General features: G+C 36.8%; 1 long non-coding RNA gene across 6 annotated transcripts in view; it reads right to left on the reverse strand.

The window, feature by feature from the left end:
* LOC148130555 (uncharacterized) overlaps positions 1 to 26,165 on the reverse strand; it is an 83,216-nt gene that overhangs the window by 12,969 nt on the left and 44,082 nt on the right. For all 6 annotated transcript variants that reach the window (XR_015749990.1, XR_015749995.1, XR_015749991.1 and 3 more), the window contains exons 2-3: positions 8,449 to 8,608; positions 7,692 to 7,772 (exon numbers count right to left, since the gene is read on the reverse strand). This is a non-coding gene — a long non-coding RNA (uncharacterized LOC148130555). The remainder of the gene's footprint in view (positions 1 to 7,691; positions 7,773 to 8,448; positions 8,609 to 26,165) is intronic.

Genomic DNA, 26,165 nt, shown 5'->3' on the forward strand with positions numbered 1-26,165 from the left:
TGGCCAGCCAGAAGTTCAGCAACCCACACCAAATCCTTGCTACCAGTTCGCGTGAACCGGTGCGAACCGGCTGAATAACACCACTGCTAACCATGATATTAAATTGGCTGCATAGCACCATATGGACTTTTTTCATTTCCATTCCTTCTATTGCTTTTGAATATGATTTTATTGTTAAGAATCTTTTGAAAATGTATTTCACGAGGCTTATAACAGAATCAAAATAAGGAGTAATGAACTGTTTCCTCACCGGGAAGATAAATAACCTGGGCAGGGTTAAACTAGATGTGACATTAATTGCATTACTGTAATTACTGTGCTTAGTTTTAAAAATGTTCCCATAACAGATAATGGGAGTTTTAGGCCAGGATCAGGATAGAGACCCTAGAAGCAGAGCTAACCCTTTCCTCTTGTGGTTTGATCTAATTAACAAAATTCCAAAGCTGTTTCTCTTTGAAAGGAAAGTTTCTATTTGCACCCAAGGCTTTATAGTGAGATTCTGACTTTTGGTTTCACATTCAGAAGGCATGGTTTTTCTACTGCTAAAACCACAGAAAGTGGAAACTAGACCGAACTAGAATTCAGTCAGTTAAACCAACATGAAATATCTATAGATGGGAAGCAAGAGAGTGCAGTTTTTAACCACTGTGATGTCCTCGGAATTAAATCTCCAGAACCGTAAAGCCTACAAACTTGAAATTTGGCATGTATGTTCCTCTTGGCTTCTAGGTGGTCACCAAGAAAGGATTTTTCGAAATGAACATCAGAGCATTAGTATTTTGTATATTATTATTAACACACTCTGATGCTAAGGAGTTCTAGTCTCCCTCCCCACCTGAAAACAAATCTGTTCCAAATGCAAAACACAAGCAGAGGAGAGAAATTTCAGTTTCAATTTTAGTTTCACAGCACCAGGCAGCTTTAATACAGAACAGTTGAGCTAAGTCACGCCCAGGCTCCTTTCTGCCTCCTTGCTCACACAGCAAATACTCTTTCAGTTTCCAAAGAGCCCTCAACTCTCTCACACACTGACAGGATACTAGCCAGATAAATATCGATGGAGGCTGGTAGGCAGAGGCAGAAATTTTTTTCTTTATTTTCCTCCCCAAAAACTAAGCTCAACTACATAGTTTCGTAGCAAAGCAGGTATCGAGCTAGTACAGTGTATTTGAAAGATGTTTGGGTAGAGAAGGCTATTATATTAGATAACAAAACATCTATTGTACTCTTTTGTTACTTTGTGTCATGTTTAAGTATTACTATTTATAATTGGAATAATGGTGAGGATAAATACTTGCTCCTTACTTTTTGTCTATCCATTTCGGACTTTTAACAATGAAATTAAGAAGCCAGATAAAATCAATAAGAATGAATCTAATATATTTACAAAATGAAATCTTTGTGTGTTTCTCAGGTATATCTCTCCACTGTTGTTCAGTTTAATCAGATCAAGAATGAGTAGAATAGGTGGTTTCCTAAAGAAAATCTGGATAGATTTTCTAAAGACCATGATACTGTTGTTCTGAAAATACATTCATAGAAAGAGCTAACAAAGGGAGCAATAAATATTTTCTGTCACATGAATTATTCAAAACGGTGTCACTGAAAAGTCAGAGTTATGTTTTTAATTCTTTTTTTTTTTCAAAACAGAACCACTTAGTGCTTTTGAAATCAAAACTTCATATATTCATTGCTGTTGTAAGCGGGTTCTGCCATGACCATTTTGACAGTCTGCGCTCTTTTCATATTTTCAGGGATATAATCGAATCAATTCAGTCAAGTTCCTAATATGTCTTCTATTTCTGTAAGGAAGAGACAGAGACCTAGCAAATTCAGGCTGAGTAGAGAGCTCATGATTTCCAACAGTAGTCCCAGGCAGCATACTCATGCTGTCCCTTATCTGCATTCTCATAATATGATATTTGGTTCCACCACCCTCATTCTCTAGGCCAGCTGCTTTCTCTATAACTGTTCTGACCCAAACCCTTTTCCAATAAAACAAACACAAACCAAAAGGAACAGGAACCTTTTAATGATTCTTACGAATCCCCGGTTAAAAGGCTGCTGCAAACTAAGTTTGATAAGCACGAGCCTCGCCAAAACTGTGCAAGATAAGGTTACCTAGAAATATTTTACAAGAGTCTTCAAATACCAACTAAGATACTGCAATGTCCACGAGGCTCGAGTTTCAAAACGTCTTTGCTTCCTACAAAGAACATCTGATTCACAGCTGGCTTTTATCTTCTTGAAAGAGAGGCCTTGCAGCCTTACTCCCGAATCGCCCATGCTGCTGCAGCTGCTCTTTCCTGCGAGCAGCCCTGTATGCACATGTATTTGCCACAGGCTCCTCGGAAACCTCCTCATCGCTGCTGCCAGCCCCCACAATCTCTGAGGCAGCAGTCCACTCCCTAATGGTCCTGGCCCCTCATCTGAGTCCTTGCTCTCCTTAGCCGTCCACACCTGCTGCCAGCTAACCATAACAATAACCATGTCTATTGTTGGCACAGACAGTGCTATTGCAACTTGGGAACAAATCTCATCCAGTTTCCCACTAGGCAAAATCCAGGCTGAAAATCAGTCAAGCTGGAGAAGGATTACCCAGTATGGAACAATACTCTTGCATAAACTCTAGCGTGTGTTTCTATGGCTTGCCGATGCTCAAAAGGCAACTAGATTCTACCATAATTTTCTCCAAAGTGTCAAAATTTAGAGTACCACTTTGAGAATTCTTTTTTCTTGCCATGTTGGCTTGGACTTCTGGTTGATCCAAAACATCCAGAAGGCTGAAGAAAGGTCCTTCTAGTAAAAAGATCCTGGGATACCTTCAGTTGGAAAATGGAATGGAGGTGACCACAATGTAATGAATTGTACAAATCTCTGTGATGTCTCACCATGACATACATCATTATCTCAGGAAATGTTCTCCACAAAATGCATAGATATGGGGAACACAAGTTGGTCACCATATCATCTATCAGGTTCATCTGCCTTCAACTTCAACTATACTGTTGGGATTATAATTTTCAACATGCCAAACAGATACTTAGTCCTTCATATATGGGATGGGCTTGACTGAAAAAGCCCATTCTGCAGTGTATTAGATATGAACTAGTCTTCTACCTGAAAGATTGCCTTTCTGGGTTTTGCCACATAAGTCTCCACTAGGATCAATGCTATGAGGTAGCATTAGTTTAGCAGCTGTCTGATTCTTCAGTAATAGAAGCTTGTGGAGTTGCGGATTAGCTACTCAGTCTAGTGGCAATAGCTTTCCAATAGACATGTACGGAATCATTGATTAGTTTGTCCTCTCCTTGTTTGCATTGGAACGCTGTTCAATTTACACCAATTAAAGAATGCTTGGTTTGTGTATTGAAGAATAATTAAGGGACTGAATTCCCTATAGGCTGCTAAAATGACATCTGACTGGAATGGTGATTACAGCATGAAGGCAACATTAGTATTTAAATAGTTTGACTGCTATATAAAATCGTTACAGCAGCTCACCATGAAAAAGAGCATTAGTTAATTTTGCCTATAACTGAATTATTTCTATGTATTTCCCTAACCCATTTAAGCATATTTGACAAGGTTAATCTTAAAACAATTCCACAGTGATCGGTTTCAGATCCAGCTAAAAGCACCATTTTTAATAATTAGAAATATTTCACAGCCTATACACTATACGGCTGTGTTAAATCTAAATACAGAAAATGCCAAAGCACACTCAGATGTATGTTTCCTACCAACTCATCATTATTTTTGAATATGAGTGACTATATATCATTATATAAAGTATCCCATGGCAATATAATAGATGTTGGTTTTTATCTTGTAAGAATTAGTTCAAATCCATGCTGAGCTGAGACATTCATTGGATGGATAGTTATGTTGTGATAATGAGATGAATAATCTTTTCTTACTACGAGTACTATTAGGATAAGATTTCAAGAAAGAGTTCTGGTGGCTCCATCAGCAGAATGAGGAAGAAGGTCCAGATCAGGTCTATAATGCTTGTTCATATTTAAAATGAGAGTTGGGAGAGAAAGAAACAGAGGTTAAGTGTAGTTAAAAAAATAATAAACTAAACTACTGAATAAAGACATGGAGAAACTCAAAAGATATGGATGTGACAAGTATGGAGCAGAAAAGATTCCAAATTTTATTTTTATTTTACTTGTAGGTCATTCCAGTTGTAAACAACTCTGAATGTCCTGCTTTTCATACCAGCACAAGCAAATGGGTGGTCAACCATATGACAAGCAACAATGCCTGAATGGTAGATCAAAGCTAATTTAGTGGATCACAAATTGTGTGGATCAGATCCAAATGTTTAAGAAACTGAAGGTTTTCCACCATTGCTTAGAACTGCTGCTCACAGAGATCAATCATACAAAGTGTCCCAAGAAACACACGGCAAGTGATTAGTACATTGGCAGCAAAACAGTTTGGCAGCCTGGTCTTATAAATTGGCTTTAGCTGTTGTAATGTAAACAGTAGTTCATCTTGCACCACTTTCTTGGCGCCAGCACTAATGAAATACCCCATTTTATTCAAATTCAGATTCCATTCCTCGTCTGGCCTGAAAAATTGAACATCACTTGTCTTATGGCAGAGCTTGAGGCTAGAAATTTCTACAGTTTTGCACAAGGTTAAATCTTTACCACACTGGTCCAATTATATGTGAATTGCTGCTGGTTGATATGTCTGGCCAAGTCCAAAGATGATACAATGAAATTCCAATTGAGTCCAATCCTTTATTTGCTGACACCTAATGGACAGACTCAAGCTACAACTTTCTAACCTGCTTGCTCAGGAATTCTGGGAGTTGAAGTCCATAATTCATAAAAGGGCCATAGTTGCCCACCCCTGTACTAGACATATCCTGAGAGATTCTCGGGTGTGGCTACCCTGAACCACTTCCTCCCTCCCCCATCCAAGTTCAGAACTGCGTAGTTTCTTTTTTTGGGTCTCTTTTTGAAATATACTACCTCCTCCCTAGGAATCTTCGGTGGTCTTGCCGAGATTCCCTCCCACTCCTTCTCCAACTGCACATTCTATAACAAGTAGTTTCCCATCCTTAGGAAATCATTATTAATACTCAGCCATATTACAAATCCTGGAGAACCAACATTCCTAGACTCTAAGAGATAGTATGACAATTAGTAAAGTGCTGTCATTCTTTGTAACTTAAAATCTTATTGACAGCACAATTCTTTTTGTTTTGTGGTTTTTAAGATTTAAAACACACTAAGATGCATGTTCACTCACTGCTTAATTTTTCATCTTTGCTACCTTCTTGCCTACAAAAATAACATGGTTATTCTATGTTTTGTTATTTCAGCCTATTATACTGATCATGGACCAGTTCAAGACCCTATGGAAACATCTTCATTGAAATATTTCTAGGAATTCTTTGAAACATGTTCTTATTTCCAGTATACTCTTTAACTGATAGAAAGCTTTACTGTTATAAAACAAAATAAGTTTCAGTATAGGCCCCTAGAGGGCATTAAACCAAAGTCACAATTTTTCCCAAATGTTCTTACAGTCATATACCAACCATTGTATATAGCAGTAATTTATTTATTTTATTTATTTATTGGTTCTGAATGCTTCTTTTAAACTCCCCTTACTCATTTGGTCTCTTCACATCACAGTACCCATTTGTATTTTATCTGCTGACTTTCTCAAAGAAATGCAGCATCTTTCTGCTTTAATGTTTTTTTTTTAAATCTAGATTATAGCAGACACAAATAAAATTGTACCTTACTTCCAGGGGGAAAAAATTTAAATAATAAAAATACCCAAAGGGTTAGAGTAAAACTGATACAGGGGCATTGGTCAACTCACAAACTGGAATGTGCTGTGTGAATACTCTATTTTAAAAAGGGAAAAATAACCCCCAATGGAATAGTCACCACCCACACAAATAAAGCTGGACAAGCATTCGTTTTTTAAAGTCATGCCAATTTGAAGGATGGCTTTGAAAAAGTCTTGGCTATTTCAGTACAGTTTAACATATAACAGCTTGCTGAAGATATGAATAGAAACCAAACAGTAACTCTATTTTTCACGCTTGTTTTCAGAGTTCCAACTGGCAGTAAGGGCTTAGTGTTTAATTCTTATACTTTATATGAAGTATGAGAGCTTTACACCTTAAAAAGAAATAGCTTTTCAACCTCTCGTCATTTCTTTTTATTACACATGTGCTCTTAAGTGGATAACAGATGGACACAACCTACATAATAATAAATATTCACACTCACAAGCTCCATTCTCAGATTATCTGTAAACTAACAGGGCAATAGAAGGGGCTATGTTTACCACCATTGTTAAAAGGGTTAAATTAAAGGTGGTCCTTAACCCTTTGCATTCCTCAAGGCCAACTTTGTATAAAGTATAAAGTGACTGGACTTCCAGTGAGAAAATGCATGTGGGATACACTTATCAGTCAGTACCAGAGTTCAAAGAAGTCTAGAAGATGGTCGTGACAATGTGTTCAAAGCCCTTTCTTTTTTCAAATGCGTCACACAATAAAACTTGGGCAGGACTACATTCACACAAGTTGTGGCCCTCACCCTGTCATTTTTTTATATTTCTACAAATGTCCCTGCCTCACACTGTGCCTGTGTTAGTTAGATTTTGTCAGGATACAAACAAGAGAGACAATTTGATGTACTGGAACTAGGAGTTCCAATCCTGTTTTACACATGAAAGCCAGCTGAGTGAGTTTGAGCCAGTCACTGTCTCTTGGTTTACCTCATCTCGTAGGATTAATGTTGTGGGAAAAATAGAAAATTCTCTTTCATTGTACACATGTTGTACATTGACAATATACATTTGATTTGAAAGAGGAACTAATATTAGGTATGTTCACCATTTGAGTAATTTATAAAAATAATATTGGAATGTAAAAAGCTAAATAAATAATAAAATTTAACAGATTTAACAGATAATCAGAGTTGGAAGGGACCTTGTAGGTCATCTAGTCCAACCCCCTGCCCAAGCGGGAGACCCTACACCATTTCTGACAAATGGCAGTCCAATCTCTTCTTGAAAGTCTCAAGTGATGGCGCTTCCACAACTTCCGAGGGCAAGCTGTTCCATTGGTTGATTGTTCTCACTGTCAGAAAGTCTCTCCTTGTTTCCAGGTTAAATCTCTCCTTGTTCAGTTTCCATCCATTATTCCTTGTCTGGCCTACAGCCGCTTTAGAAAATAGCTTGACCCCCTCCTCCCTGTGGCAGCCCCTCAAATATTGGAAGACCGCTATCATGTCTCCCCTGGTCCTTCTCTTTACTAGACTAGCCAAGCCCAGTTCCTGCAACCGTTCGTTGTATGTTTTAGCCTCCAGTCCCCTAATCAACCTGGTTGCTCTTCTCTGCACTTTTTCTAGAGTCTCAACATCTTTTTATAATGTGGTGAACAAAACTGGATGCAGTACTCTAGGTGTGGTCTTACTAAGGCTTTATAGAGTGGTATTAGTACTAGGCGCTGAACACCAGCGCCTAGGTACATAGACAGAGCTCATATATTTTCATGTTAGTGACCTGACAAATCTAGTCAGGGCACTATTGGAAAAACATAGATAAATATGCTTCTTGTAAAACTAGAATTGATCCATTTATCCTTAGAATGAAATGTTCACCCAGCCAGAAGATAATTATTGTGATATAAGGAAGGCTTACCTTACCTTACCATGCTCAGTAATCCAAATTTCCAGCAATGGATTCTAGTCTTTAGAGTGATCTCTTGATAGCTGTTTCCATAATAGCTGCATATATAAACAGATAACGTTAAAAAGAGAAGAGCTTTAAATCAGGAAGCCAGAGTCATTCAACAGTGAGATGGCAGCATATAAATTTAACAAATAAATAGATTTAAAATTTAACAAATAAATAAATTTAAAAGAGCAACAGAGCCTTTCAACCACAGGGAACAGCTGGATATTCCAGAACTAAAGTGGGGGGGGAAATCACAGTTACTAAAAGGCTTAACTTTTTTATCTACTTTACTCTGATTGGTTATGTTATATCCTTCATTAGGCTTGTTCACAATAATCAGTTGGATCTCTTAAATTTATAAATTATATTAGCACACTTTATGTATATATTGGTGTTTCTCAAATTTAGCAACTTTAAGATGTGTGGAGTCAATTCTCAGACTTCTAAGAGTTGAAGTTCACAGGTCTTAAAGTTGTCAGGGTTGAGAAACATCGGTTTCTATATTATAGTTTATAAACTATACAATACACAATTATTGAACTGCATAATACAGCTGTAAAAAAAAAAGTTTAGTTATGAATTTAGATCCACGCATCCCCTTTCTGGCACCCTCTGCTTAATCCTGTGTCTATTTCTCTACCCATTTAAACACATGAACGGTGGAATGTCTGATCAGTTCCGCAGCACAATGAATTAGCATTAACACAGGAAAGATTGTGCTTGTACCTCTTGAGACTGCAGGCACTTTTCTCAACAGAGGAATCCAAAAGTACTGAATACATTTCCTGCTCCGTGGCTCAATTCAAACATATACAGTATTTTGCTTGGGAAATTCTTTCTTGAGTTTTCATACATGTTCTTCCTCTGATGGTTGCAGTCATACTGCCTGCCAAGGTATAAAGTTGAAAGTTGGCAAGCAATGCGGCTTTTCCCCTTTCCCCCCACAAAATATCCCTCCCCAATCCATATGCCCATAAAATCACAATTCCCACAACACTCAATTTGCTTTCCTTTTATCAGGAATGCTCAAGGATAGAAGCTTAAGGAGTGTTATTCTCTCATTTATCTTCTAACAGTTAAACAAACCAAAGATGAAAGACAAAATGATGAGTTATAAAATATATCTGAGAATGAATTGCCTTGATTCTTGTATTATTATTATTGTTATTATTATTATATCATCATCATAATTATCATCATCATCATTTCCTGAATGCTGGTGCAAGGGTTTTTTTTTTCCCCCTTTGGTAACATTGAGGCTTAAACAAAAATTGTCTGGCCATAAGTTTATAACATTTGCGATCTGATTCATTACTAGTTTTTAAAAAGCAAAGATAAATGGGAAAGCCGGTCTCTTATTTTCTACCTGCCAGATATTTTTCATTTTATCTGCAGTACTGCCAAATACTAGCAACTAAGAAAATTCCCACATTCCATCATATGGAGCTAATAGTCTGAATGTCTTTCTTTATCAATATGTCATGCATGAATAACTTGGATGCTCTCCAGGCATATCAATTTTCAAACTTGGTTGCTTCTGATAAATGTCAGTGAAAAGTTCGGGACTATTTTGTTTAGGATTAAGACATTTAAAACTCCACTTTAAAATGCTGAAAAAATCCTATAATTAATAGAAATACACATACGGACGCCAAGGATGTTTGCAGTGGTGGGGGGGGGAGCATCATGACAGGGGTCAGAGTTTGGTTCATGTGGTTATGACCACTATATTGACTTCTTTACTCCCTCTCTGTGGACACCTTGGAACTCCAGTTATATTGGCAGCTGCCAAATTAGATGCTTTCAAAGCAAATTAGACAAATGCATTGGGGACATATGTTAGCTCAGATGGCTATACATTACAGGCTACATGACTAAATGATACTTCTAGCTTCTGCTTGCCTACTGTAGGAGAAATTATCTTCCACAGATTTCCTTATGCCTGTATGAGTTTATGGATCCAACTTTTAATCCATATTTGAGGTTATTGGTATCTTTGCCATTGGAAAAAAGCATGGTCATGCATGAGGTACTGTGAGCCAGGATATCTTCTTCGGTACCAGATTTTAGATAAATTCCACTGTGGAGAACACACATAGGCAAGTGAGAGTACATTATGTACTTCTCCCTTTATAAACCATTACTTTGTCCTTAAGCATTCCATGGTTCCTATACGTATCTCACATTCTCCAATGTTCTACTTTCTAACAGCACATGGCATATCTCAGAATGCTTTTATTTTATTCATATGCTGATCTTTCCTTACAAGAGTCATTTACTTGATTTATATCCCATCTTTCTGCTCAAACACACAAGACAACTGACGCAATCAATAAAATTCAGAGTACCCAAAAATCAAAATTCAAATACATCCATTTAAAATCAACACCAACATTACTTGGCAATTGAACTCCTTGTGAAAAAGTTGCATCTTAGTTAATGTTCTATAGGAAAAGCGAGTGTTGAGAGGACTGCTGTAACTCTCAAGGGAAGGCAGAACAAGAGAAGATCCTCTACCATATCCTAGACAGTTGAGGTTATGACACCAAGGGTACCTTCCAAAATGCTTCTTCTGCAAATCTGAATGTCTGAACAAACACTTGAGGAAAAAGGAGATCCTTAAGTAATTGTTTAGGGAAGCCTAATCTTTCAGTGATATTGTATCATTCCTGTGTCTTCCACCGGTGAACAATCTAGCAACAGTACTTTGCATCAATTGGAACTTCTAGACATTTTTATTGTAATAAGATTTACACTGGAGTTACGTGGCCAGTAAAATTAAAATATCAATAACAATCACTTGAATACCATTGGCCACTGACAAAATCATCACTGGTCAATTGCAAAAGGTAGCTTTATTAGAACAGTTTACATCCTTTGATGATTCCTTTAATACCATCAAAATTTTATCTGCTTATCCCAGGTCCTTGAAAAGGATTCAATAATTGGATAAAAATGACAATTCTAGCCTAAAGATCTGATTGGCTATGTAACCAACAATAATAAAAAGCAAGGATCAGATAATGATCACATTAAAAAGTTGCAAGGTGAGATACTGATATACCAGCCTGTGGTAGGTAATTTTATTTTTTCCAATCACACTGAAAGTGGATGGTCTGTGATGATCTCAAAGTCCTCAAATATATTTTAAAGGTTTCTACTGCCTGTTTTAGACAATAAGTTTATTTAGAATGATATTACTCATATGACTGCAAGAGGCCTGCCTCAGACATCTCTGACTTTTACATACACATGAATTATAAATTAAATTGGGTTTCTCTAGCACTAGAGTGCATACAATTGTCCCTCAAAATCATGCTACTGTCTCACTCACTTTTATTTATTGTTTTTAGTTTGAGAGCTTGTGCTTGTGACAAGTGGGGAATAAAAGGTCCATAATGTCCCACAGGTTCCTAAAATGATTGATTCTCCTGCTTGATTACATGAGGCTTCACTGCTTGCATTACTGTCTCTGACCTGGGAAAACCAGGGTCTATGACAATTTGCCATGACCAACTCGCCATAGCCAACTTGCCATGGCCAACTTTCCATGGCCATCTTGCTGCAGGACAAAAGTTACACTAATATCAAAGAAATAGTGGAATAGAATCATTAAAGAAAGGGAGCAAAAAGGAGGGACAGAATGAAATGTTAATGGCAAAAATTAAAATAGTTTTCATTTCTTTTAAATAATCAAATTAAATTGTTAAACTGTCCTGCAGCAAGTTGTCCCATGGTGAGTTGGCCGTGGCAAGTTGTTCTCTAGCAAGTTGGCTGCGGTCAGTTGTCCTGCAACAAGTTGGTTGTGGCGAGTTGGCCTATTCCAGAAAACCAAATCCCTTAAAGGCTTCAAGAGTGGCACACACAAACTGGCACAGAAATGTTTCAGATCTCTGTTTCTAGAATGCCTGTGATGTACTTTGGCAGACCTTGATTTGTATTTGTCAATAGTGATGTTCCACCGAGCTGATACTGTAGTATCTGGTTTATTGGTGAGCATCTATTTACACGCTTCTAAAATTCACTCCAGATTGTGATTTCTGCTCAGGTTTGAATATCTAGACTTTACAGATCTTTGCTAATGTTTCTGGGTAGTTGCAATCTTTTCTTCCTAGATAGTCTTTCCTATTGTGTATAATCTGTAAGTTCTATAATTCACTGTTTCAATGCCGTATTTCTTGTTATAGTTTTCTCTTGACCAACTTCAAGATTTGTTTTAAAATTTCATTTTACCTTGATTCTTCAGAGAGCCCTTTTATCTTTACTTCACTAATTCCTACTTTTTAATGCTTAGATCTGATTCTGTAGCGTTTGCCTACTTATTGTACTAGTCGGTTACCTATTTTACCCTCAGGCAACCTTTGTAATATCTCTGATATTTCAGTCACTACTTTATTATTTTCATTCACTGAATATTCTGATCTTTACTTCTTTTATTTCTTCCACTTTCTTGTTGTTTCTTAATCATCCAGTGACAGATGACAACTTTCCCTATTCCCTGTGCTTACCCTCCTTGCCCCCACCTCTTTCCCTCAATGTTCATCTTCTGACTTCAACTCAACAGGGGCCAACTTCTGAACTTCTATGGAATGGCAGTCATCACACTTGTCTCCCTTTTCACTCTGGGGCTTTTGTACATACATCCCTTTGCTGTTACTGGTTTTTTTTCAGGGGTGGGATTCTACTGGTTCAGCCCAGTTCTATAGAACCGGTAGCGCTGAAGAGCAGCTGACACCGAACTGGTTCACTTCTGGTCTTCTGTTTGGCCCACCCACCCACCTGGGCTCTAGGCTATGCTTTATTCGCTGTTTTTTTTCCACGTCAGCTGCTTTGCACGGCACAACTGAGTGCCGAGCGACAGCAGGAGAAAGTAAATGCTTGCCAGAGCTGGTGATTTGTAAATACCATGCACATGCACAAAGCACCCGCTGACCGAACTGGTTGTTATACTGGTAGGATCCCACCCGTTTTTCTTCCAACACACATGCATGTGTGCCAAATGTGCACTGCGCACACATGCGCAGTTTTTACAAATCACAGCTTTGGCAAGCATTCATCTTTTCCTGCTGTCGCACGGCACTCAGCTGAGTGCTGTGCAAAGCAGCTGAGGTGGAAAAAGCAAGGAATAAAGCACAGTCTAGGAGAGACTGGTAGATGGGTCCAGCATAATAGAACAAGTTTGGTATAAGTTTGGCCTAGTAGTTAAGCCAATGTGATTTAGTGATTAAGGCACCAGGCTAAACACTGAGTTCTAGTCCCATCTTAACCATAAAAGCTAACTGGATTGCCTTGGGCCAGTCACTCTCTTTCAGACCAACTCATTTCACAGGGTTGTTTTGGGGGGAATATAGGAGGAGGAAGGTGTGTTGGATATGTTCATTTGCCTTGAGTAAAATAATAGAAGTTAGTTATTAAATAAATAAGTATTGAAATAGAAAGAGAGTAGAAATAAATATGATCAAATAAAGCTAAAATTGAAGTGTATACATAAAAATAATATGAATGAGTAGGTTAGAAGATAAGATTTAAAATTAGGATAGGGAAGAGAACACAGTTGCTGCCAGATAAAAATGATTCTCCAGAACACAATACAAAGTCAAGAGAAAATGTAGTGGCTGGAGCTAGTTGGAACTGAAATAGCAAATAAAGGTGTGGACTTCAAGGCAAAAACATCACAGCACTCAAGTAGAATGAAGACACAATAGAAAGTTAGTTTACAGATAGAAGCTTTAAAAGAAGATAAATGCAAGTAAAGGTAAAGAAGCAAAAGACACCAATCAAATAAAAAGGCCTTTACTCTTCACTTCATAAGCAACGTTTATTTTCCTGGCTCACATTGTTTAAAAACACTACTGCTCCATGTGAATCACTATCCCTAGATCCTAACAAATTTGTCAGGTTTGTCTTTTGTTTTGTTTTTCTGATAATGTTCATGTAATTCTTAGTTTTGATTAGCCCACAGCAGTAATGGGCACTTCATTAAGATAGCTCTTAATGACTAGGGTCCCTGGTTTTTTTAAAGTTTAGTTGAACATTTATCTTAATGTGATTTATGCTAAGAATATCTCTGGTGGGTATGCTGGGTTTTGGCTTCTTGTTTTAACAATACTCCAAATTATCTTTTTAGTAGATGGTCAATGATTAGCTGCTTTCTGGGCAATGGATGATTAGCTGCTCAGTCATGATCTTGTGAACAAGCAAGCTACCACAGCAGCCACATATTAGTACATCTTAGACACATTCTCAACATTCCTTATGTACCATCTATTAAAATACAGTAGGTTGGAATATTTGTATTTCATAAACAATGTGTTCTCATTTATCCTTTCCTGTTACTCTAATATTGGTCAGCAATTTCTAATGAGGTGAACAGATGTTTTTGTTCTCCAGTACTTTTATTTAAATATGACATTAAATACAAGTAATCCATTATATTCAAGCTCAGCAGAATATAACATTTTTAAAACATTTAAATTTTTATTGGTAAAGTATAACAATTAGACAATATGATCTACAACTAAAAATATAACATTGCTAATATAATCATGAGTAATTAATTGAGTGACATTTGAAGAAATCATGTATACACATAAAATATTACTATAAAAGTAGATCAACTTTAACATATTATTAAATCTAGCTATATAAACTATACCCTTTTCTCAGTTTTAATACAGTATATTATTGTCGTGCAATATATAATAAACTCTTAATATTCTATTATTCAAATGTGTTAGTATAATAATGTTACAGGCATTATGATTATTTAACCTTGTCTTAAATTGTAACTGTAACATTAGGAATTAATTATAAAGGAACAGCATACATCAAGATATTTGTTTTATAATAAGGGTTTCAATGTTAAATTGCATTTACATGTATATACAGGTCTGTATTTCTGTGCATGCTGATAAAGGAAAATAAATGAACAAAATAGAACAAGGATAAAACATTTTAACGTGTAATGTTGGAATGATTATTTGTCAATGTAAAAAAAGGCACGATAGAAAAAATAAATAAAAGAAATATAGTTAAATAAGATTTCAGACTCAGATAAAAGTGTTATGAATTTAGAATCATAATAGCTCCTTCAACATTTGGCTCTTAGAATGACCAAGCAGTAGCCTCTGGAAAGTTCACAATAGGCCCTAAGCTCTTTGGTTCTCATATATTGCCCTAATGCTCAAAGTAATCAAAACTGGAAGCCATTTGCAGTCTTATCTTACAGAAAGCCATGGTTGTTGTAAGAATGGGAAATGCTCATTATGGCTTCTTTTTCCAGGAACCTTTGATTCAATATAAATCGCATTTAGCATCTAAAAGGTGCTCCAAATATGAAAATTGCCCTTGTGCATTTCATTTTCCAGCAGCTAAGATGAAGACTTTGGGACTTTAACTATATGTACTATTTTCCTTCTTCCCTCAAGTCCTTCATTTTATGTAATAAGCAACTTTCAAGAAAAGCCAAACGCTTGGCCTGAAGCATTATAATAATGTGATTAATCTAATAAAAGCTTTATACCATTGTGGTTTTTATTTACACCATGCTACTTGCTTTGAACTTTCCTGAATGAATGCTTCTACCTTTCACTTTTATCTATTTTTAAAAGAAATTATGAAGATTTCATGGTTGATGTTTTGTATTGCTCTTGAATACATACATATATTTCTTGTACTATGAATAACAAACTTATTTTCTTCTACTACTGTTTTATTACCCTGTACTTTACTGCTGAAGTGAAACTGCTTAAACAGATTGGTTGAAGATTTTAACTTTTGTATTTTAACCAGAGATTGTACAGAGATAGGGAACATTCTCATATGTATATATCTAATTTTTTTTCTAATAGAAATAAAGAATGCAGAAATAGCTTTTGCTATAGTTAAACAAGCTACTACATCTTGTTTTTACATACAATAAACCATTGAATAGAGAAGTGCTGTCCATTTAGCACAATGTGTGTTAAACAATGAATTAATTTCACACATGCATAAAATGGTGTTCTGTTCTATAAAATAGGAAATCAATTTTATCTGCTTCCATTTTATTCATGCACAAACCAAGCTTTACTGTATTATTAGAATGGTTAACCTTATAGTTTTACAGCTTCCCAAAAGATTTTTCTGTCTTTTCTTCATGAAAAGAGGAGATTCTTCCATTTCCTAAGGTGAATGCCGCACTTTTCTGGAAACACTGCACACTCGTGTCAGTAGCTCCAGTTTTTCACACTTTATTTCCTTCAAAAGTCTTGAGGGGAAGCACCATGCAGAGATTTATGGGGCTTGAGTTTTCAAATTACTGTATTGCTTCTTCCGAAGAAACTTCATGCTATAGAAAGGCCATGCACCAGTTCCTATGCCAGGAGCATTTGGTAAAGACATTCCTGGGTCATTCTCAATGATGAGGTTGAAAGAAAATTTCCATTTCAACTATATAGTATATAAACATGACGTCCATAAGATCTGCACCATGTTAAATGTGCTACTCTCTGCAACAAACTGCATCTGTAATTAATAATTTGCCTAGCCTAGAAGATGGGAACACTGATTAAAACAAGATTTTTCAAAGAAAGGGAAAGAGATTACTTCCCCCCATTTATATAGAAAATGCTAAAATGTTCGCTGATGCTTTGGGGACCCTCCATTCTCTATCATAAATTTTATTTATTTATTTATTTGGTTTGTCAATTGCTTACAAGATAATAGGTATAAGTAAAAACATAGCTATGAATACATGGATACATATAAGAAAAATAAATAAATAAATAAATAAAATAAAAGAAACAATAGGACAGGGATGGTAGGCACGTTGGTGCGCTTATGCATGCCCCCTACAGACCTCTTAGGAAAGGGGTGAGGTCAATAATAGACAGTCTAAGGTTAAAGTTTGTGGGGTTTGGGGAAGAAACCACAGAGTCAGGGAGAGTATTCCAGACATTGACCACTCTGTTGCTGAAGTCGTATTTCCTGCAATCAAGTTTGGTGCGATTAACCTTGAGTTTGTATCTATTGTTTGGTCTTGTATTGTTATGGTTGAAGCTGAAGTATTCATTGACAGGTAGGACATTGCAATGTATGATTTTACAGTATATACTTAGATCAGCCTGATCTATACTTAGATCAGACCGAAGGCAGCATAGTTCTAAGTTTTCTAGGTCTAGAATTTCAAGTCTGGTGGCATAAGGTATTCTGCAACGAGTGGAGAACTCTTCTTGTGAAATATTTCTGGACTTTTTCAACTGTGTTAATATCAGATACGTAATGTGGGTTCCAGACTGATGAGCTGTATTTGAGTATTGGTCTAGCAAATGTTTTGCATGATCTAGTTAGTAGTGTAATATTACCAGAGAAAAAGCTACATAAGATTAGGTTAACAATCCTTAACGTCTTTTTGGCTATGTAGGCTCTTGCACTTAGATCATTAGAGATGAGTACTCCAAGATCCTTGACAGAGTTTGGATCATCAACAAGGTCTTGACTATTCAGCCTGTATTTTTTCTGATTTTTTTGCCAATATGTAGGACAGAGCATTTATTTGTTGAGATTTGAAGTTGCCATTTGTTTGACCATTCTGATACATAGTCATGGTCTTTTTGAAGGGTAGCAGTATTGTCTGTGGTGTTGAATAGCTGTACATCATCAGCCAAGAGAACACAGTTGCTCTTAATATGATCACAGAGGTCATTTATGTAAAGTATGAAGAGAGTTGGTCCTAGAACACTGCCTTGGGGGACACCACTGTTGACAGGTACAGAATTTGATAGGACGCTCCCAATTTTGACCATTTGATGTCTGTTTGACAGGAATGCTTCTATCCAGTTATTCAGGTGTCCAGAGATACCATAAGATTTTAGTTTTAGGAGTAGTTTGTTGTGTACCACTGAATCAAAGGCTTTACAGAAGTCTATGTAGATTGCGTCTATTGCTTTGCCCTGATCGAGTTGTGTAGTCCATATGTTTTTGCAGTGTAAGAGTTTCAGATTACAGGAGTTTTTTTCTGAAACCAAATTGTTTATTAGAGAGTAAGTTGTTTGTTTCTAAGTGGAAGATGATGGATTGGTTAATAATTGATTCCATGACTTTACAGGTGACGCAGCATAAAGAGATTGGTCTGTAATTTTCAACTAGGCTGGGGTCTTCCTTTTTGAAGATGGGGATGACTGTGGCTTGTGACCATAGTTTTGAATTATATCTGAATATAGGAATATAGGAAAAACTATTTCAATACCCATATCCTAAAGACAGGTTGAGAACTTCATGCCCTCTTCCAACAACTATCTACTTTTGCCACACACTTTCATTTCTATATTGTGTTTAAGAATGTCTGGAATTGGTTTCCTGTATCTTTTTCTCATGATGGTAATGCTGCCCTTATAAAGTCAGCCCATTGGAATTGAGTGGCTAATAAACTTAAATAACCAGTAGTAACAAATTGGTATGTAACACAAACAAAATGGTCCTACGCAGTGATGGGCTGCAAATTTTTTAACAGCTGGTTCTCTGGCTGGGTAGGCATGGCCAGTTTGTCATGTGACTGTGTAGGTGATATCACTCATCACACCCAGCCCCGCCTCCTGGCCACTCACCCCAAAGGAACAGGTAGGATTCAGCCAGTTGGGGCTAATCCCACCACTGGCTGGCCCTGCCCTGCCCAGTTTTCGGCCTGCTTTTGGGTGTTTCAGGCCATTTTGGGGCCATTTTCAGGCCATTTCTTTTGCTGTTTTGGGAGCTGTTTTTTTGGGCCACTTTCAGGATGTTTTTGAGGGCATTTTGGGGGCTTTTACAGGCCATTTTTGGGCCAGAAATGTCCAAAAATGGATTGAAAACAGCACCAAAACCAGGCCAAAAAACGGGCAGGGTGGGGCCAGCCAGTGTTGGGATTTATCTATTTGCTGAACTGTGCCTAATCTTAACTACTGGGTTGCCAGAACAGGTGTGAACCGGCAGCAGTCCATCTCTGGCTTTACACATGCAGCCAACTTTTAAGCTCCTCCTTGTTCTCCACATAACCATCTTAGCCATCTTCAAGATACAATCACAATGTCCTGTTTATTCATTTGTTCAATTTCTTGTGTGTGTTTGTATAACGACCTTTCAAGATATTTCACTATTACTGTCCTTTATCAGGCTTGGAGAGTTGCCAGGCTGATATCTCTGATGCCACATTGTAGCAGACAACAATCGGCAAGAATGCAGGAACAGATCTTCACCCAAATGAATTGTCTCCTGCAAAACCCCACCCCCCTTTTGCTTTTTCATTCCCTATGGGAGGGGCCATTCACCATCCACCTGTGGCTTTACTCCCAAGTTGACCCTTGTTCCTTAGCTGTTCTCTGCTTCCAACGCAAAGCACTTGTCAGACTCGAGGACTGGCCCGTGTTCCTCCCAACCTCTTCACTGTTTGAATCTGCTGCCAGCTCTGCTGGCTGCTGGCGGGCCACAACATACATACACATACATACATACACATATATGTACACACACACACACACACACACACACACACTTACACATACACACTGTTGGGACCTGCCAGCTGCCAGCGGAGCTGGTGGCAGACTCGGACAGTGAGGAGGTTGGGGAGGAACTTGGGCCAGTCCTGGAGTCTGGGGAAGGCTCTGATTGATGCTCTGTCAGAAGCAGAGATAGGACCAGGGCTGTCTGACATTTCCCAGCTACCTTTAGAGTCCGAGATAAGTGTGGAAGAACAGCTGGGGCCTGTTCCAGATGCACATATGCACAGAGCTGTCAGGAGAGGAGAACAACTGAGGAACAGGGGCCGACTCAGGAAGAAAGGCACACAGGGATGCTGAATGGCCCCTTCCTAGGGAATAAAAAGAAGCAAAAAAGGAGTAGTGGTTGCAGGAGACCACTACTAGTGGTTCCACTAGTAGTGGTTCGTATTTCTTTCAGAAGATTTTCATGGTTCCTGCCTCAGAGACCACTTGCCAGGAATTAATTTACAACTTTGCAACTGGAAGCTCTCGGTTTGGCAATTATCCAAGGACTGATAAGGTCTGTTCTTGGAAGTATTGCAGGGGCTTTTCTGTGTGTGAATGCTATGAATTCACAGCAACTAAATAAAGAGGGGTTTTTCAGGAGGAGTCTGTTTCTTGGTTCTGCTAATATATCCAATGCTTCTCCGAAAACACCCCAATAAGCCCAATCCTAATTTTTTGGGGGTGGGCCTAATATTACCCCTGCCCCGAAAATAAGCCCAGGGGGACGGGCATGGCCAGCATGAGTGGCAGCAGGGGGGCAATTGTCTGGCTGAAGCTGCAGCCCACTGGCCCCTTGGGACAGCACAAATACCACTTTTGCCCTTCTTTCTGGGTGCAGCACTTCTGGTTGTTGGACCGCTTCCCAGAAGCCAGCAGCTCTGCAGTCAGCTGCTTGTTTTCTCCCTCTTTTTGGGAGGCTCACGGGAGGCTTTTTGGTGAACGGGAAGAAAATGGGAGGTGGTATTTCCTACCTGTCATCTATTCCTCAAGCTCAGCACAGATTGAGGGAAGGGTGGCAGGTAGGAAAATCCCCCCCCCCCCGCCGCCTCCAGTTCACCAAAAAGCTTCTATTCTGCTGAAGGTTTGGAATGGAGGCGCCGGTGCATCCATGGCGCATCCAGGTCACAGAGTCTGGCCTGCTGCACCTCAAAAAAAGTAAGAACGCCTCAAAAATAAGCCCAAGTGCTTATTTCCAAGTCTAAAAGAAAATAAGACTTGGTTTTATTTTCTGAGAAACATGTGTGTGTGTTTGTGTGTATGTATGTGTGTGTGTGTGTGTATGCATGTTTGTTAAATTAATTTTTAAAAAACACACAGAAACACTCTGCTTTTTCACTTGTAAAATGCTTTATGAATAATTCTGCTTTCCCCATCATTCAGTCACTATCAATATAGTGATCAAACTTTCTCACAAATACTGGCATTTTATTGCAAAAAAAGAAAAAAAAAGAAAAAAAAAAGAAATCTCATTTTGTGTTAATTACTACAAATACAATTCGTTATCATTTACATGTATGAAAGAAATCTTCGCAAATTTTACAAACATGGCTTTTTCTATAATGAAGAAAAATGTATTGTTACAGTATTAAAATACCTATCATTATTACAGTCAAGGGAAAAAAGGATACCAGAAGACTGAGGAAATCTACTCTATACAATCATGTGTGTATTTTTTATAGATATCACAGCCAATTCCCAATAAGCCTCCCTAAAAGTGATTTTGGGAAAAACATATTATAATGTCTCCATTACATTCACTCTGATATAGATAACTATCTTTTGAACCTGACATTTATTTGTTTGTTTGCTGCCCATCTCATTAACAAAATGACTGTAGTCCTTATTAGAATGCTTAAAATAAATTAATAAATATGTTCTGAGGGAAGGGAAGGAATATTGTGTCATTTTACATCACTATTTTTTACACTAATTCCAAGTGTCTTAAACTCATGAAAGTAATGTTCTGCCCCCTTGATCAATTTAAAGATACTCCTGCTGATACAAAGGAGAAGTTCAAAAAGATCATTAAACGTAACCAAGAGAGGGAGCAGGTCACTATAGCTTTTCTTAATGAAAATTTGAAAAGAGCTCATGAAATTGATATTCTTCTAATCCAAGAGAATCCTGAGTGAGGGACATTCAGATCCGAGTGATATCCAATTTAGCACTAAAAAAACTATTGTTTGTTGATCAGGATTTATTGCCTGAAGTAAACTGTTAGACTAGCAATATAATTACTTTTGCAGCTCACCATGGCAGCACTGTTTACATTTACTTAATAAATAAGACAATATGCTCTGTGGATATTTTATTAAGCCATAAAGCATCAAAAGCAGAGAATTTTAATCATATGAATATCCTATACTGTTGCCCTGCCAGTGTACAAAAAGTAAAATATCAAAGGAAGAGATTCTCTAACACAGACATAATAGGCAAAATTATGTTAACAAAGCAGTTGCCAGAAAAATGAAAAACCACAACATACAAAAATGCTTTGTTTTTTCTAACTATTATACATACCAGGATATTTGAGGTTTTTAAAAAGATTGTGAAAGTGGAACTTTTAGAGATTAGTGAATCAAATACTACATTAGCTTGTTAAGGAACAGTAAGCTTATACTGTAGCTGCAAAATATTATGGCTGCAGATCACCATAATTTGTTGCAGCAGAAAAAAACAGACTACAGAGAATAAATTTAGGCTGGGGGTGAGGGGGAATTGTTAGTTCACACTAGGTGATAACTTAGTGTGGGATCTTGTGATGAAGAGGAGGATTCTGGACACATATCTTGCCTCACCAATCCCATTCCAGTATATTTGTTTAAAGATACTAGTTAGCATTGCTGGGAAATGTCTTCAGTAAAGAATCTGGGCTAGATACCAGCATGTATAAAATAACTTATTCAGTAATGAAAATCTGCACCAGTTTTTCAGAGTAGAGTGTTTTGCTTCAGCTTATCAACCAATTAGACATTTTGAGATGATTAGCAATTTTATCTTTCTTTCCCAATTTTCCATTATTTTCTCTGGAAACCTTGGATGGAGCCTAAGAGCCCTTCAATGGATTAGAAGGAAAAAGCTCTGTTGTATTCAGATTACATTTGAGTCACATGAAATGTAGTTGTTTTCTTGGTGCCATAAACTTGTTTGTCTTAGTTCTGCTCATTTTATTGAAGTGCAAATCCCAGCATTTCATTCGATAATCAAATACAACTGAAAGGTAGCACTATTAAAATATCAGATATGATATCACATGGTGCATTGTTTTATGATTCTGTGGCCTTAGCTGAAAAATACACAGATTGATCTTGCTGAGTTAAATCAGTGGTCTGTCAACAACACTGTCAATATTTGTTGCTTCAGAGAAACAGTATTAATAACAGCAAACTTAGAAAGCGATAATTTTTCAATGATCAGTTTTCTAGCAAAGAGAAAGCTAAGATGCATTTACCGAATCTTGCAAAATCCTTTGTCTTATTCCTGCAGATACAAGGCGTAAGTGGTCATGCTGTTCATAATTTTGAGGCATAAAAGAATGGTGTTCAGTAACTTGTTTAAGCAAATATTCCATCTTTAATTTTCCAGGTTACCTTAAGTATTCTAATCCTTATGCCCTGTGAATACAGTAAATCTCATAGAAACCATTTTCCGAATCTTATAAAATGAAATTTAAGGCTTAGAATATCTAATATCCTATGGACAAGAAATGGATTTTACTCCTGGAATGTGTTCAGAAACAACCATCCTTTATGTGTCACATTGTACAATTATTCTAGCCACATCTAATCTTTTTATTGCTTATATTATATTGACTGAAAACCATTTTACTATTTAAAAATGCCTTTGCTTGAAATTGTTACAAACATCCAGCATTGTGGGAAACCAATAAACCTTTTTTCCAGGAGATTACTGGTATTTGTCTTTTGATATCACTTAATTGAACCTTTTATAAATGTACTCTAGATTCCACTTCAAGTATTCCATTTTTCAGGGAACTTCCGGTTGCAAGGCTTCGGCGGCGGCAGGAATCCGCTTCTCTGCGGGTCCCTGATGCGCTGAGGTACCCCCGATCCAACTGGATTTGGGGGTTGTCGCTACCCCGAAGGGGCAGCGGAAGACAGAGGAGATCCGGGCAGGGGTCTGGGGATATTGCACCCCCCTTCCCCAGCCGGCTAGACTCCTTTTTCCTGAGGCGGTGGAGCGGCTGTCAGAAATGGCAGCCACAAAGGAATCTTCAACCGGATAAGACTGTGCAGGAGGAAGTTTTTTAGAAGGAGAAGTTTTCTTGGCTGAACCGGGACATTAAGTTATTTTTAAAACACCCTGGAAACCTGACTTGTGGATTGATACAATTGTGTCCAAAAGATTGTTACAGCGGCGAAAGTGCTGAAGGAAAGTTCACTCCCCTTCCTTACGGAGAAAGCAAATGAGCACAGAAAATCTGCTTCTTTAAGGTAAAAATAAGCTCTTTGTTATAAGTGGGAAGGAGAGGACTAAAAAAAATCTTTACAAATTTGTTGGAGGAGACGCCTTGAAGATTATAAGACCAGCAACTAACTGTAATACGGCTTTAAAATATATTTGGGATTTTGCCCCAGGAGGAAAAATTGCAGAGAGAAGAAGAGGAAATAATTTCTGTCTGTTTGGATTGTTTGATAACTTTGACATTTGAAAATTACTTTAAGATTAAAAACATCTGGGTTGTTCTTAAAAATTTACAATGGCACTATCTGTGGATGAATTAAAAATGGAATATGAAAAATTAAAAGACAACAAAATGGCGAGGATTTTTTGGGAGCTGTCTTCCACTTTTTAGAAATGGCGGTTTCTACGTACCAGCAAATACTTGAGGAAGGAGAAGGAGGAGGAGAAGAAGAAAAGGAAGAAGCCATTTTTAATGGACAAAAAAGTTTGATTAAGAAAGAAAATAGGAAGAGAGGAAGGAAAAATGAGAATTTAAGATTCAATAAAACAACCAAGAAAAAGAAAAATAAGGTGAAAAAAAGGTACAATGTTAGAAAGCAATTGAAAAGAGAATTACAACGGAGAGGAGAAGTTAAAAAGGTGGAGGTTAGGAGAGGGGGGGGGGCAAAAAGACCAGACTGGAGAAGAAAGGGAGGCAAAAAGGGGGAAAAAGCCACAATCTGAAACAAGATGCCAAAAAGAAGATTTTTTTTTAGAGATAAAGGATAAAGGATTGTGCATAATTAAAGAAAGATTTTGCAAGAGTACATAAGATAGTATTGTAGTATTTGCATTTGAAATAGTCTATTGGAATATTATAAGATTTAACAAAATATTAAAATATTAAAATGTTTAATAATCTCAATATTTAATAAAATATTAAAGAGAATGTGTAAAATGATTAATGCTTAGTTATTGTTTAATTCGTTATTGTTTTAATGTTATTATAAATTTACTATTTCATCTTCTTATTCTAAAATAATGTATTAATTAGAATTAGAACTAGAATGGAAATTATATACTTAACTATATTATGAGTTTATTATTCTTTTATTTTAAAATGCAACATGTAGAATGTACTAAGCAGAATCAGGATGGAAATTATGTATTATTTTAAGTGTCACTTTAGGGGAAAGATAGAAAGGCGTCACACTTTAAAAGTGATTACAGGGGAAATTCTTTGCTAAAGAGAAGAGATAAATAGATGATTGGAAAAGAACGGACAAAAGATACAAGTATAATGATTTTGAAACAAGATGAAATAAACAAAATATAATTAAGAGAGTGAAAAGAAGGGAGAAGTTATATAGAAAATATAGAATGATTAATAAGATATGAATGGTATATAAGGTGAGCATGAATTTGATTTAGGTCTGTAAAAAAAGATGTAACCCGGGGCTAAGCCACTTTTCAAAAGGAGTTTTATGTTTTATGTTTTGTGTTTTGGTTAGCTATGTTTGATTGTGAATTAATAAAACCTTGGAGGAATAAAACTAAAGGGAGAGAAATTTGGAAAAGACATGTACAAACGATAATTAAGGAGGTTTTATCTTTTTATGTCTTGTTTTATGTTTTGTATTTTGTGTGTTTATGTTTGATTGAGAATTAATAAAACCTTGATAGAAAGAAATATAATTGAATAAAAGTGAAGGGAGAAATAATGAGAAATTTGGAAAAGATATATATGTGCTTAAATGGAAATGTGACAATGTGGAACTATGCCTTAAAAAATGATGTTTTATTTGCCTTGTTAAAACTTATAAGTAATTTTTAGAAAGGAGGTTTTATGCTTTTATGTCCTATGTTTTGTTTGTCTTCAAAAATTAATAAAATTTGTTTTTTTTTTAAAAAGTATTCCATTTTTCAGGACTAAGCCCAGAAAAACACAACTGATTGGCCATACTGCAACATGAGACATTTTCATACAACAGCAAATCCCTATATTATTCATGAATTACCCACACAGAGAAGTAATCTATGCCCCCTCCCGCAAAAAACCTAAAGAACTAGTGATATTTTCCCAAAAGTCAATAAAAGAGTTTCCAAATGAAAGGCTGTTCAAACTGCTCATCTGTTTTTGCTTCTGAAGACTTGTTACAATAAAAGTGAACATTTAAAACTAACAAATGCCTTTTTCACATGCTTGTGTCTGATTTGGGTCCATAATAAAGTATCTTACCCATCTTTATGAGAAAACCTTGGCCAAAATTCCTGTGTACTTCTATTAAGTTTCCACACACTTTAGATAGAAAAATAAATTGAAAATCATATTAGGAATTATAATGAAGATATTTGAAAATATTTCCAATAAATAGATAAAGCTAAGGATGTATTTCTTGTGGGTGAATGTATTTATTATTGTATTTTATTTAGTCATCTAATTAAGCACCCCTGTATTTTGGTAACTGGAATTATTGGTGAAGGGAAACATTATTCCAAACTGCTTTGACTTTAAATGTACATTTCTACTCTGAAAAT

Source organism: Notechis scutatus, chromosome 5, assembly GCF_049901735.1.
Source record: "Notechis scutatus isolate UNSWTSFEM ecotype Mainland chromosome 5, rNotScu1.2, whole genome shotgun sequence".
In the NCBI taxonomy this organism is placed as follows: Eukaryota; Metazoa; Chordata; class Lepidosauria; order Squamata; family Elapidae; genus Notechis; species Notechis scutatus.